The sequence below is a fragment of the Ictidomys tridecemlineatus genome, chromosome 4 (genome assembly GCF_052094955.1).
Source record: "Ictidomys tridecemlineatus isolate mIctTri1 chromosome 4, mIctTri1.hap1, whole genome shotgun sequence".
NCBI lineage: Eukaryota > Metazoa > Chordata > Mammalia > Rodentia > Sciuridae > Ictidomys > Ictidomys tridecemlineatus.
Window position 1 is genome coordinate 113577123 of NC_135480.1, and position 11657 is coordinate 113588779.

Below are 11657 nucleotides of genomic sequence, written 5' to 3' on the forward strand. Positions count from 1 at the left end.
TAACATTACTTATTACAGTGCAGTGATTCTAAAAATAATCACTACTCTATCCTCAGTACACTATTTCTGTGTAATAGGTGATCAATGATTTTTGCAGATCTTGCTCTCCTCAAAACCCACATTCAACTTGAGGGGAGAGGCTGGGTCCTGCCTGTATTTTGTAACTTCCTACAACAGAGTGGATATTTGTAAAATGCTCAAAAAGTGTTTGTGGTTTATGGGGCTTACTTTTTTAATGGAGCTTATATTTATTGGAATATAAATATTCCAAAAATAAACACATATTACTTCGTGTTTAATCACATTAATAACTTGAAGTTAAAACTTCATGTTAAAATCCAGGGAAGATGTTATGTAAATGCATCGAAACCAGCAAATGTTAACTCAATCATACTTTAATTTTCCAGAAAAATCAAAATAAGATGTTTCTACTTTTTTCTTTACAATCAGTTTTATTCTTTACAAATATAGCTGTACTTTATATTTTAAGTTTTGTTCTAATATGTACCCTGTTTTCAATCTAAGTTAAAAAACAAACAAACAAACAAAAAAGGCTCTTTTTCTGTGAAAGAACCACTTTTCAGAATGGATTCACATGAGAACTCATATTTGAGAACATGCCTTTTCTTTATCTAAACATAAATAAAAGTGTATACAATCTTTATTTGATGATGGTTTACATCCCAACAGTCTTTCTTAAGTGTTTAAGTTTTCAGGGAGAATTAAGTGGAAAACTTTACCAGAGTTTTAAAGTATTACTTTAGCCACTTTTACTCCTTGTTTTGAGTGCTAGAGATCAAATCTCATGCATGCTAAACAAACACTATGACATTAAGCTACATTCCCAGCTATAACTAGCCAGTTTTCAATCAAATATTTTAATCTTTTCCCTAATTAAATAAGTTCAGAGCTTTGAGAGAGATTAAGACTTAACTAGAGTTAATAAATTAAATTATCAACATTAGACTAACAGAATTTCCTTTTATTGCATTCCTTAAAAAATAGCTGGGTCCAGTGACACATTCCTGTAATCCCAGCAACTCAGGAGGCTGAGGCAGGAGGATTACAAATTCAAAATTAACCTCAGCAATTTAGTGAGGTCCTAACGACTTAGCAAAATCATGTCTTAAAAAATACACACACACACACACACACACACACACACACACACACTGCTCAGGATATAGCTCAATAGTTAAGTGACCCAGGCAGGGTTCAATCCCCAGTACCAAAAATAAAATTAAAAAAAAAAATAGAATTACTATAAGATCTAGCAACTCCACTTGAGTATATGCTCCAAGGAACTGAAAGCAGGAATATGAAATCTTTGTACAATTATATAAAGGCAGCATTATTCACAATAGCCAAAAGTAACTCAAATGTCTGTGAACAGATCCAATGGATAAACAAACATGGAACATACTAATGGACTATTACTCAGCCTTAAAAAGGGAAAAATTCTGATGCTACAAAATGAATAAACCTTGAAGGTATCATGCCAAGTGAAAAGGCAGTTATAAAGGATAAATGTTAACATGATTCCAATTATATAATACACCTAAAGTAAATTCATAAAGAGAGTAGTAGATACTTGGGGATGTAGAGAGGACACTAGAATCTTATTGTTTAATGGGGTCATAGTGTTTTTTCTTCTTCCCCTGTGGTACTTGGTGATTAAACCCAGGAGTGATCTATTATAGAGCTACATCCCCTATCCCCTTTTATTTATTTTTTTCGGTATCAGGTATTGAACCTAGGTGCACTTAACTACTGAGCCACATCCCCAGCTCCTTTATAATTTATTTAGAGATAAGGTTTCATTAAATTGCTGAGGCTGGCTTTGAACTTGTGATCCTCCTGCCTTGGCATGCCAGGCTGCTGGGAGCCCTTTTTACTTCTGAGACAGGGTTTTGCTAAGTTGCTCAGGCTGCCCTTGAATTTGGGATCCTCATGCCTCAGTGTCCCAAAGATGGGATTACAAGCCTGTATCACTGCACCAGGCTTGAATTATAGTTTTGAAAGATGAAAAGAGTTCTGGAGATGGGTAGTAATGATGGATGTATTTAAAGCTACTGAATTGTACCCTTAAAAGCTGTTATGGTGGTAAATTTTGTGTGTGTTTCATCACAATTAAAAAAAAAGTAACAGTGGTCCAGACTTCTATCTTAAGAAGTTAATAAAAGGACAAAATGAACCTAAAATAATGGAAAAAATTAAAGCCAAACCTTGGTTCTCTGAAAAAAATAAACCTTTCGCTAAACAGATCAAGGGGTAAAATAAAGGCGGACAGAATAGTGAAAAAGATATACAGAATAAACAAGGATAGTAAGACATTTCAGAAATTAAGGGTGTAAGATGTTTCAAGGGGTGATTGACAGGGTCAAATGTTGATAGTTCAAAGATATAAACCATCAACATATAAAGATATTTGATATAGCCACAAAGGAGTCACTGATGACCTTATAATAGCACACAAGGGAGTAGAAGTAGAGTTAGAAGCAATATTTCAATTGACAAAGAATACACAGAAATGAAGAAGTGAAAACTGTGGGCCCGAATAATTCAATCTGAAGTACTCTGGTTCTAAAGACAGAGCAACGGGGTTAACTGGGAGCTTAGCTTAGTAGGATTTTAAAATATATTGATATTTGAATAGAAATGATCTTTCATTCCCCCAAACAAATAAAAAATACATATATACATATTATTGTGGTAAATATGCAGAGAATATTTTTGATTATTATTAGAATAGACTCAGAAAAGAGGGAAAAATTAAAGATGCAGGGAACATGTGTTACTACATGGTAAAAGGTCCCTCGATAGGTAGAAGAAAATGGATTCAGAACGTGAAATGATTAACCCAAAACAAGAGGACACCTAGTGATGGAGAGAAAAAAGATGTGTGTGCAGGCATTACTTTAAGTACTTTTTTACATGTTAAATAATTTAATTTTTACATAAAATTTTGAGATTGGTATCATTTTTCAGCAAGGAAAATGCAACAATGAAACACTTCTTCCCACAGTGAGAAGTAACAGAAGTTCTTATTTGATAGCATTGTTTCTCTTTGAAGTTAGAGGTAGAAGTGGATAGTTGAGAAGGGAGGATAGAGTTAAATTTTGAGGAAAATGAAATCTGAAAAATAATGTGTGGAGGAAAAAAAACAGAAGGATAGCTAGGAGGCACTAAAGACCCAAATGAAATTAGAAATCCAAACTTTTTAGTGGCAATAATCTATAACTTTTAAGTTGTATTTCAATAAATGGTTGAAAAAGAATCAATGGCTTTGAATTTTTTTATTAAAAGCAATAATAATATTACTGGCTAATACTTACATGGAACTCAATGTGTCAGGCATTGTTTTAAGTACTTTTAACATATTAAACAATTTTTCACATAATTAATATATATATATATACATATATATATATATATATTTAGTTGTAGATGGACACAACACCTTTATTTTATTTATTTATTTTCATGTGGTGCTGAGGATAGAACCCAGTGCTTCACTTGTGTGAGGCAAGCGTTCACCACCATCTTAGCTCTCACATAACTTTTTTTTAGTTGTAGTTGGACACAATACCTTTATTTTGTTTATTTACTTTTATTAGGTGAGCGCTCTACCGATGAGCCACAACCCCAGGCCGCCCTTCCCACACCCCCCCACCAATAACCTTTCAGAGATATATGCCATTTTGAGATATTTTACCTTTAAGAAAAATAAACCACAAAGGAGAAGGAACAGCTTGAAGCTGGGCATGGTGGCACATGCCTGTAATTCTAGTGGCTCAGGAGGCTGAGACAGGAGGATTGCGAGTTCGAAGCCAACTTCAGCAACTTAGCAAGGCCCTAAGCAACTAAGAGAGAACTTGTCTCTCAATAAAATAGAAAAAAGGACTGGGGATGTGGCTTAGAGGTTAAATGCCTCTGAGTTCAATCCCTGGTACCCACCCTACCCCCCAAAAAAGGAAGAGCTCGAGGTCAGACAACTAGTAAGTAACAGATTTAAAGTCAGTATTGAAGCCAGGTTTGCTCAGTTTGTTGTATTACCACTATGCTACATAACTTCTCAAAACAAAGCTAAGTAAACCTAATTAAGGAAAGTAGAATGAATTAAGGAAGAAACACCACTAGGTGGGGCAAAAGATAAGAGACAATGGTTCCTGTAAATAAAAATAATTCTCATGGAAGTATGGTTTGTACATAATGTAAAAGGCACCAAAGATAAGAGAAACTGCCTTCATACATTAATGGAAAGTCACAAAAGGGAAATGAGCAATGGGAGGATCCAAAGTAGAAAGGAAGAAAAACAAAGGGGGGGGGGAACCCAAGTAGCTGAAATATAAAAAGGAGAAAAAATTAAAAGTGGAAGAATGCTTACATGCACATCAATAAATCAATAAACACCACCAGTAAAAAGAAAACAATTGCAATATGTCTAAGTTCCTGGAAACTCTCAGATCTTATTTTCTTTGTGCCAAAGGATATTTCAATTTTATTAATCGAAGAACACAAAATATTTTATAAAATGTATTAAGTATGGTTGTTTGCCAAGAATAAGTGAGGATCAAGATACTTAGGTTAAGATCTAAGTAAGATGAAATAATTTAATAAAGAAATTATATAGTTATTTTCAGAAATAAGAGGGTAGTAGTTTCATAAAAAGTTGATTCCAGAGATGCATAGTCTTCTCTAGATGTTACCCAAGATGTGTGATGATGAACGCATCCATAAATTATCTAATCAACAGCAAATCACTTCAGCATAAAGAAATATATACAATTTAATGTCTGTAAAAAATAGCAGGGCTGGGGTTGTGGCTCAGAGGTAGAGTGCTCGCCTACCATGCACGAGGCAATGGGTTCGATCCTCAGCACCACATAAAAATAAAATCAAGATATTGTTTTTTAAAAAAAAGAATAGCAATATCCTTTGGCTATTAAAATAGTCAAAATACATATAGCAAGACAGCAATATTGTAAAGTAACAGAATTTTAAAAATTTTATTTAAGTACCAGAATATTGAAACTGCAAAAAAGGCTGGGTATCAAACTTTTGTAAGCTGCCAATGGAAGTTTAAAATTTAAAATGGAAGAATATTTAATGTGGGGGGAAAAAAAGGGAAATGATACTTTCTAAGAATAATGAGAAACTAAGAATGAGCTTCTATCTACCCATTTTTACTGTCCCAAAACAGTTATCAATATGAGATACCACGACAAGTTAGTAGTTTACTCCAGGATAAGTAAAGTAAAAATGTGTTAGCCAAGAATATTCTAGGCACTAATGACAGTGTTAGTGAAGAAATTAATGTAATACTTCATGAAATAAGAGTGCAATATAACTCTAATGTTGCTTTGTATTTTTAAAAGCACATATACAATTGCTCTTTTAGAATATGAGTAGAAATCTCAAGATTTCCTGCTCATGTCCTAAAATGGGGTGAAGAATAACGAAACACTAATGTGATTTTCAGCTTAACAGGAGATAAATTTTAAGCAACTGTTCTTAGATGTGACAACTCTGCTTTGTAGTAAATATAGTGGCATTTAAAGCAAAAATATCCCATCGTAAAGCTTAGAGTACACTGTTTAACAGCAGTCAAAATGTCAGGAAACCAAAAGGGAAAATTATTTTCAATATATGTAATATTTATAGAGGTAATAAAAAATTATCGTTGGAAGGAGCCTAATTAATCAGGAGTCTCCTAAGTTAATGAGGGAACCCCTTTTACAACAGTCTTTTCAGTGACAAAGTTGTTTTATTCTTTATAAGGCTAGGAAGACTTACTAGGAGTTTCAGAGGATAATTGCTGACAGAATACAGGACATTGACTGTTACTGAGTTTTAAACAGCTGTCAATACTGTTATGCCTAAACAACCATATCTATATGCTATTATTTACATTCTATTATACCCTACTTGTCTTATCACTCATCTACCCCTTCATCAATTCATCTTGATTTTTGTTACTTTACTTTTTATTTTTTGATACTTTAGAAACATCTATTAAAACGTGATCTAAAATGCAGTTCTTGTAGCAGGGGACCAGGAACTCTCATATATCTTAGAAGGGAAAACATAAATATGTGTAATAGACACGACAAACGATTGATCTCAATTTTCCTACAGAATAAACATCAGTTATGTGGTTCCTATTCATCATGATTGAAATATATTCAATTTTACAACTTGTCACATTTAGTGTGAGGTGTAGATAGCAGCCAAGTGCTAACTTGAGTTTGAAACATGGGTTGGTTACTTATTAGATGAGATACTCTGGGCAAGTCATTTAATCTACTCGAAGTATCACTTTCCCTACTCACATGATAAGATACTAGTAGCAATATGGAAGGGTTAATGTGAGATTTAACTGAAATAACGTATAACATGTTTAGCATACCTGGTTTATAAAAAAAGGCACAACAAATATAATTATCATCATCACCATATTTTAGTCAACCACAACAGGCTTTTTAGCTTCTGCATGGCTACACACCCTTGTAAATGTTTGTACCATTTTTAAAATCACCTTATTTATTCCAACAATCTTGGTGCGTCTATATTACTGAGATTAAAGGTATAAAGCACATGTATTCTCCATCATCCCATTCTACTCCCTGAAGGAAACAGATGCTCATTTAGGTACTAAAAGCAGTGATGATGAACACAGAATACATTCACACTGTGGGCTTTTCATCAGGTGGTTGACAGGAGGTCAATAAACTATCTGTGTTCTGCCTGCTTCAGACAACCAGTGTTCCCTCTTAAAAGCATCCGAACATAGTATTTGAGACCATAGAATTGTGATTTCTATCAAATTTGGTTCATTCCAAACAAAATGTGTTATCTTCACTGATCACACATCTAAATGCCTTTATTTTTGCAGCTAGCATATGTGTACCAGTTTTGTTGTGTGGCATAAAAGTATATGGATTCATAAAACCTCTACCAATTAACATGTCTCTTTAAAGACCTGATTGCAAAGTAAAAGTTGCAGTTCTACTTTTATGGAATTTTTATTTAAAACATGACATCTTCAAAAGCATGAAATCTATTTCTCTAACTTCTAAAGATTAGTCTTTGTGCTTTCTCTTTGCCAGAAGAATCAGAATCTAATTTAAAAGCACTACTATATGTCTGTAAGTTTTATACCTTGTTTATGGCTCATCCTTCTACAATTAAAATATGCAAGTAGATATTAAAAGGAGTATGGCAAAAGAAAAGAATATTTTTCCTTAAAAAACTAATTTGAAGGAGAACAAGGAGGAGGAAGGAAAGAAGGGAAAGGGGTAGAACTATGGAACAAATTAAATAATAGCTTGTTACATACATATATAAATGAACCAAGAAGAATTACCTGTATGTATACACACACACGCACGCACGCATGCACGAACACATGTGCAGAAAATACCAATCAAAAATAAGTGAGTGAAAGGAAGGTCAGCAGAAGAGAAGAGGGGGAGGGAGGAGGGAAAGGAAAAGGGGGGAGAAATGGGATTGAAATCAAATTTCTTGCATGTACTATTGTCAAAATGATCAAAATACTATATATAATTAATGCTCTAAAAAATAATCTGACAGCTCTTTGATCTAACTTGCTGATGGACTATGCAAGAAATAAATTTTGTATTAAAATCTGAAGGAAAAAAAACTCACCTAATTTGAGTAAACTTTTTAAAAAGTATAACTGGAAACATTATTTTGATTTTTGAGCTGTGTATATATTTTACAAATTCAAAAATAACCCCCCCCCCAAAATATGAAACCAATGAATCATATCAAGTTGGTAGTATGACCAGAGAAAAGTATTTTAAGTGACTTTGGAAATAGTACTGATTACATATCTTTTGTTAATATATTTCAGGGACAAAAAGAAATGCAAAAAAAATCCCCAACTTCACTCAGAAGCAGTAGTACAGGTATTATAATTTTAAAAAAGTGATTTTATGTATACAGTAGAAAGCAAATAAGCATATTAATTTAATTTGGTAGCAAGATTTTAATACAAAAAGACAAAAACAGAATCAAAGAAGAAAAATTCTGCTATGCTAAATTTGAATAGGATATACCATTATGAAATTCTGATTAAACAAGCAGAAAACCATTTCTTAATTCTTTCTTCTCAAAGGGCCTAGAAGAAATGACACCTTAGCAGCAATCTATATGCCAAATACACAGATCTTGGTTTCTATGTGCTATTTCTCACTAAAAAGACCCAAGACACCTTGAATAAACAGCCCTTGCCAGATGTGGAACAAACAAAGTACAAAAGAAGCATGTGATATCTTGTGCCAGCAGCCAGCTTGAAAGGGTTTCTACTATCAAATTTGGGACAATTTGGTCACCCAAAAGAGAAAGGATCATAATGGTTCTAAAACAATGAAAAAAAAATACCCCCCCACAAATCCATAGTAGTATCTTTTCCAAAAATACTAAAGAAATTCTATTTGCCACCATGGGGGCGACTATTTTCTCAGCTCTTTACTCTGAATACTGAAGTGATGAAAGCAAGCATTTAATATGCATTTTTACAAGAAAATTTAGCTTATCCCCACTTTATGGAGTAAATCTTTCCTATAGAGAAATACCAATAAACTGATTTAAGCAAAAGCAATTAATGGATGCTAAATATTACTAAGCAAAATGTAGTCAGAAATAGGATATTTGCTTGGGGTCAAAGTATTACCCTTCGGTTACATACTAACCACAAAATGACAAACCACACACACCTTTACAACAGATTTGGTAGTCACCACTTCAATCAACTGGTCACATTTAACATCATTAACAGTGTAGCAATCTGACATTATATATTTCCTATATGATGCAACCTGAGGTACACAGCATTACCTATTAAATACTCTTGCCAAAGAAAGTTTTACTTTAAGCTAATCAAGCTTTTCTTAAGATCAAACTTCCAGTTAACAGAGATTTCAAGGTGAAAGAGGAATAAATGAAATAACACCACTGGGACATGGGCAGTCCAGAATGTGGGTGTATTATACATCTGGTTTGGTCAGGTAGATGTCAGGAAAATGAAAGAGTAAGTATTATACTTTTTACAGAAGGGACTAGTCTTAATCACCAAATACAAAATCTTGAAGGGTTGGGGGAGCTCAAAGACACTTTGGAACAATTGAGGAAATGTGAATACATTAATTGAATAAGCTATTTGATACGTATTGTTAATCAGGGTTAGTAGATGAATATATTCTTAGAAAATGCTGAAATATTTAAAGGTGGAGACGTGTCCAACTTACTTTGGAATGGTTACACAACACATAACAGAGAAAGAAAGAGAGGGTAACAACATGATAAAAATGTTTATCACTGAATCTAGGTTCTGGGGTATTCATGTATTCCCCCCACCCCCAACTTCTATAAAACGGAAAATTTTCATGACAAAGTTAAAAGAAACTATACCTCTACTGAGAGGTACAGAGGAAAGTACACCTACACTGGAATTATATCTGGGCTTAAATCTCAGCTCTTACTACTTGTGTGACCTAAGGCAAATTACTTAACATTACTAAGTTTCTTTTACATCTGTAAAATTCAAGTAACAAATCTGCATCATTGGATCGTTCTGAGAATTAAAGATTATATAAGTAAAACCTAGCCCTGTTGCACAAATAAGTAAATCCAACTTTCATAATTAATGGATGTAATCATCCTTAAATGTAAGGCTACTGAAAAAGATTAATTACTTTCACATTCCATGAAAAGGGGAAACTACATTAGATAAAATTAAATATCCCTTCGAAGTCAAAGTAATGGGAAAAAAATGAAGACTCTTATTTTTTTAAAAAAATTTAATAATTCCACTGAAACCCTAGGAAAAGGAAATGGTCAAATCCCTATCAATCCAAACTCTTTGGTATCTATTATACTGTATGGTTTGGTTTTGGTATTAGTATTAGCCTATCTTCAAACAAAACACTAAGAAAATAAGTGGAAGTTAAGGAGAGTTTTTTTCTCTAACCTCAACGGATAATCTACTTATATGTTGAAATCGAAAATAAGTTTTTTCTTCATTTCTATAAGTTCCAAAAAAGTACACGGTCATTGGCTTTTATACTAAATTCTGGTTAAGGTTCATAGAATTTACAAACATGCAAATTGCTTTTCATCAATTTTAACGAACTCATTTCACTTGTAGGTAATCCCTTTTTCTGGTTAGACTGGCAGTAAAATGATCAGATGTAGAGTGATCCTCAGGTAAGGAAGAAAAAGAGGTGTCTGCATTTTTTTTTTTTTAAATAAGTGCCATATTTTTCTTTCAACTAATAAGAGAAAAAGCAGCAGGGGAGAGGAGCCAACAAACAGGTCTTAGGCTTGCAGGTCGACCAGGTGAGGTGAGAGGGATTAACACCTCCGCCTGCTTTGGGTTTGGTATTGGGCAGATAAGCTTACAAATGAGTACCCCTTAAAGATCGGGGTAATTGCTCCTGGACTGCGGGGCTCAAGGCCAGCCTTCTCCCTGAAGGATTAAATGTCACTGGGGGGACCCTGAGGAGTGTCTCCCGGCGCGGATGCGGGTCAGAGACCAGGTTTTCCTTTCCCTCTTGCGCCCAGGTGGGCGACGCGTGGTGGCACTTCCCAGGCGGGAGCACCCCAGTGCACCAGCGGCGCGCAGTGGCTAGTCATCCCCCCCCTCCCCGTTCGCCTTCCCTTCCCCATTACCTGCGGGCGGCGGTGCCGGGGCCCGGAGGCCTGCTGCTGCTCCTCCCCGCCAGGCTGAGGCGGCGAGGTGGCGGCGGCGGTGGCGGCGACAGCCCGGGGGGAGGGGGCGGAGCGCGCGGCTGGCTCCCTCTCCTCCCCCGGGAGGCTCAGGGCACCCTATCTCGGGCCGCCGCGCCTAGGCCCGTGAGCAGCCTGTGGCTGGGGCATGGCGGCAGAGCCCACCGGCGTGCCTGCGAGGTGGGAGAGCGCGAGGCGGAGACGAGGAAAGCACCTCCAGCTCCCGGAGGGGCCTAAGGGGAGGAGCGAGGGGGCGCGGGTAGCCGCGCGCGGGCGGCCGTTGGGGCGGTTGGCCGAGGGCAGGCGGCGGTTTGCGGAGCGCGGCGACGGCTCGCGTTTTCCCGGCGGGGCGGGGTGGGGAAGGGGAAGGGGAGTGAGGGAAGGGGAGGGGGAGGTTGGGAGGGAGCCGCCGCCGCGCGCGTGCGGGCCGGCGCCGCCGCCGTTGCCGCTCGGCTCACTCCAGCCTGTTTGGGGGCACTTTGTTTGTGTCCCACAATGCTCTGCGCGAACGGCCGGGCTGGGGAAGTGGGCGGGGCTGCACGATCTCAGGGCGGGACCGGGGGGCGGTGAGGTTGGGGGAAACCCGCGGTTATTGCGCAAGCGCAGAAAAGGACCTCCAGATCCCCGGGACTTGAACTGTGAGGTATTGGTTCTTCTCGCTCGGTGGAGTCAGCCTGACACGGAAACACCTTCAATCTTGACACTGCCTGTGCACTTATGCCTATATGTAAACGTGCAGAATTATATGAAAAAAGCGCCATAATCGCAACCAGTTTGTCCTTTCTTAAAGCCGCCCTTTCATCCGGCTCCCCTCTTACATTGAGAAAAGCATTACTTTTTTATTTTGTTAATCTTTGAACTAAGAACGAAAGAAACTCCAGTTTTCTCTGGTGGTTTTCTGTAGC

General features: G+C 36.8%; 1 protein-coding gene across 4 annotated transcripts in view; it reads right to left on the minus strand.

Annotated features, from left to right (window-relative positions):
• The window catches only part of Zbtb44 (zinc finger and BTB domain containing 44), a 62481-nt gene extending 51225 nt beyond the window's left edge, over positions 1–11256 (minus strand). For 2 of the 4 annotated variants that reach the window (XM_005330725.5, XM_013360953.4), the window contains exon 1: positions 10696–11255. The gene's annotated coding sequence lies outside the window, so the exon portion shown is untranslated. Of the gene's footprint in view, positions 1–10695 lie in introns of all 4 variants that reach the window. The other 2 variants (XM_013360955.4, XM_005330727.4) reach the window with 2 other exon arrangements.
• Positions 11257–11657: the final 401 nt, after the last annotated feature.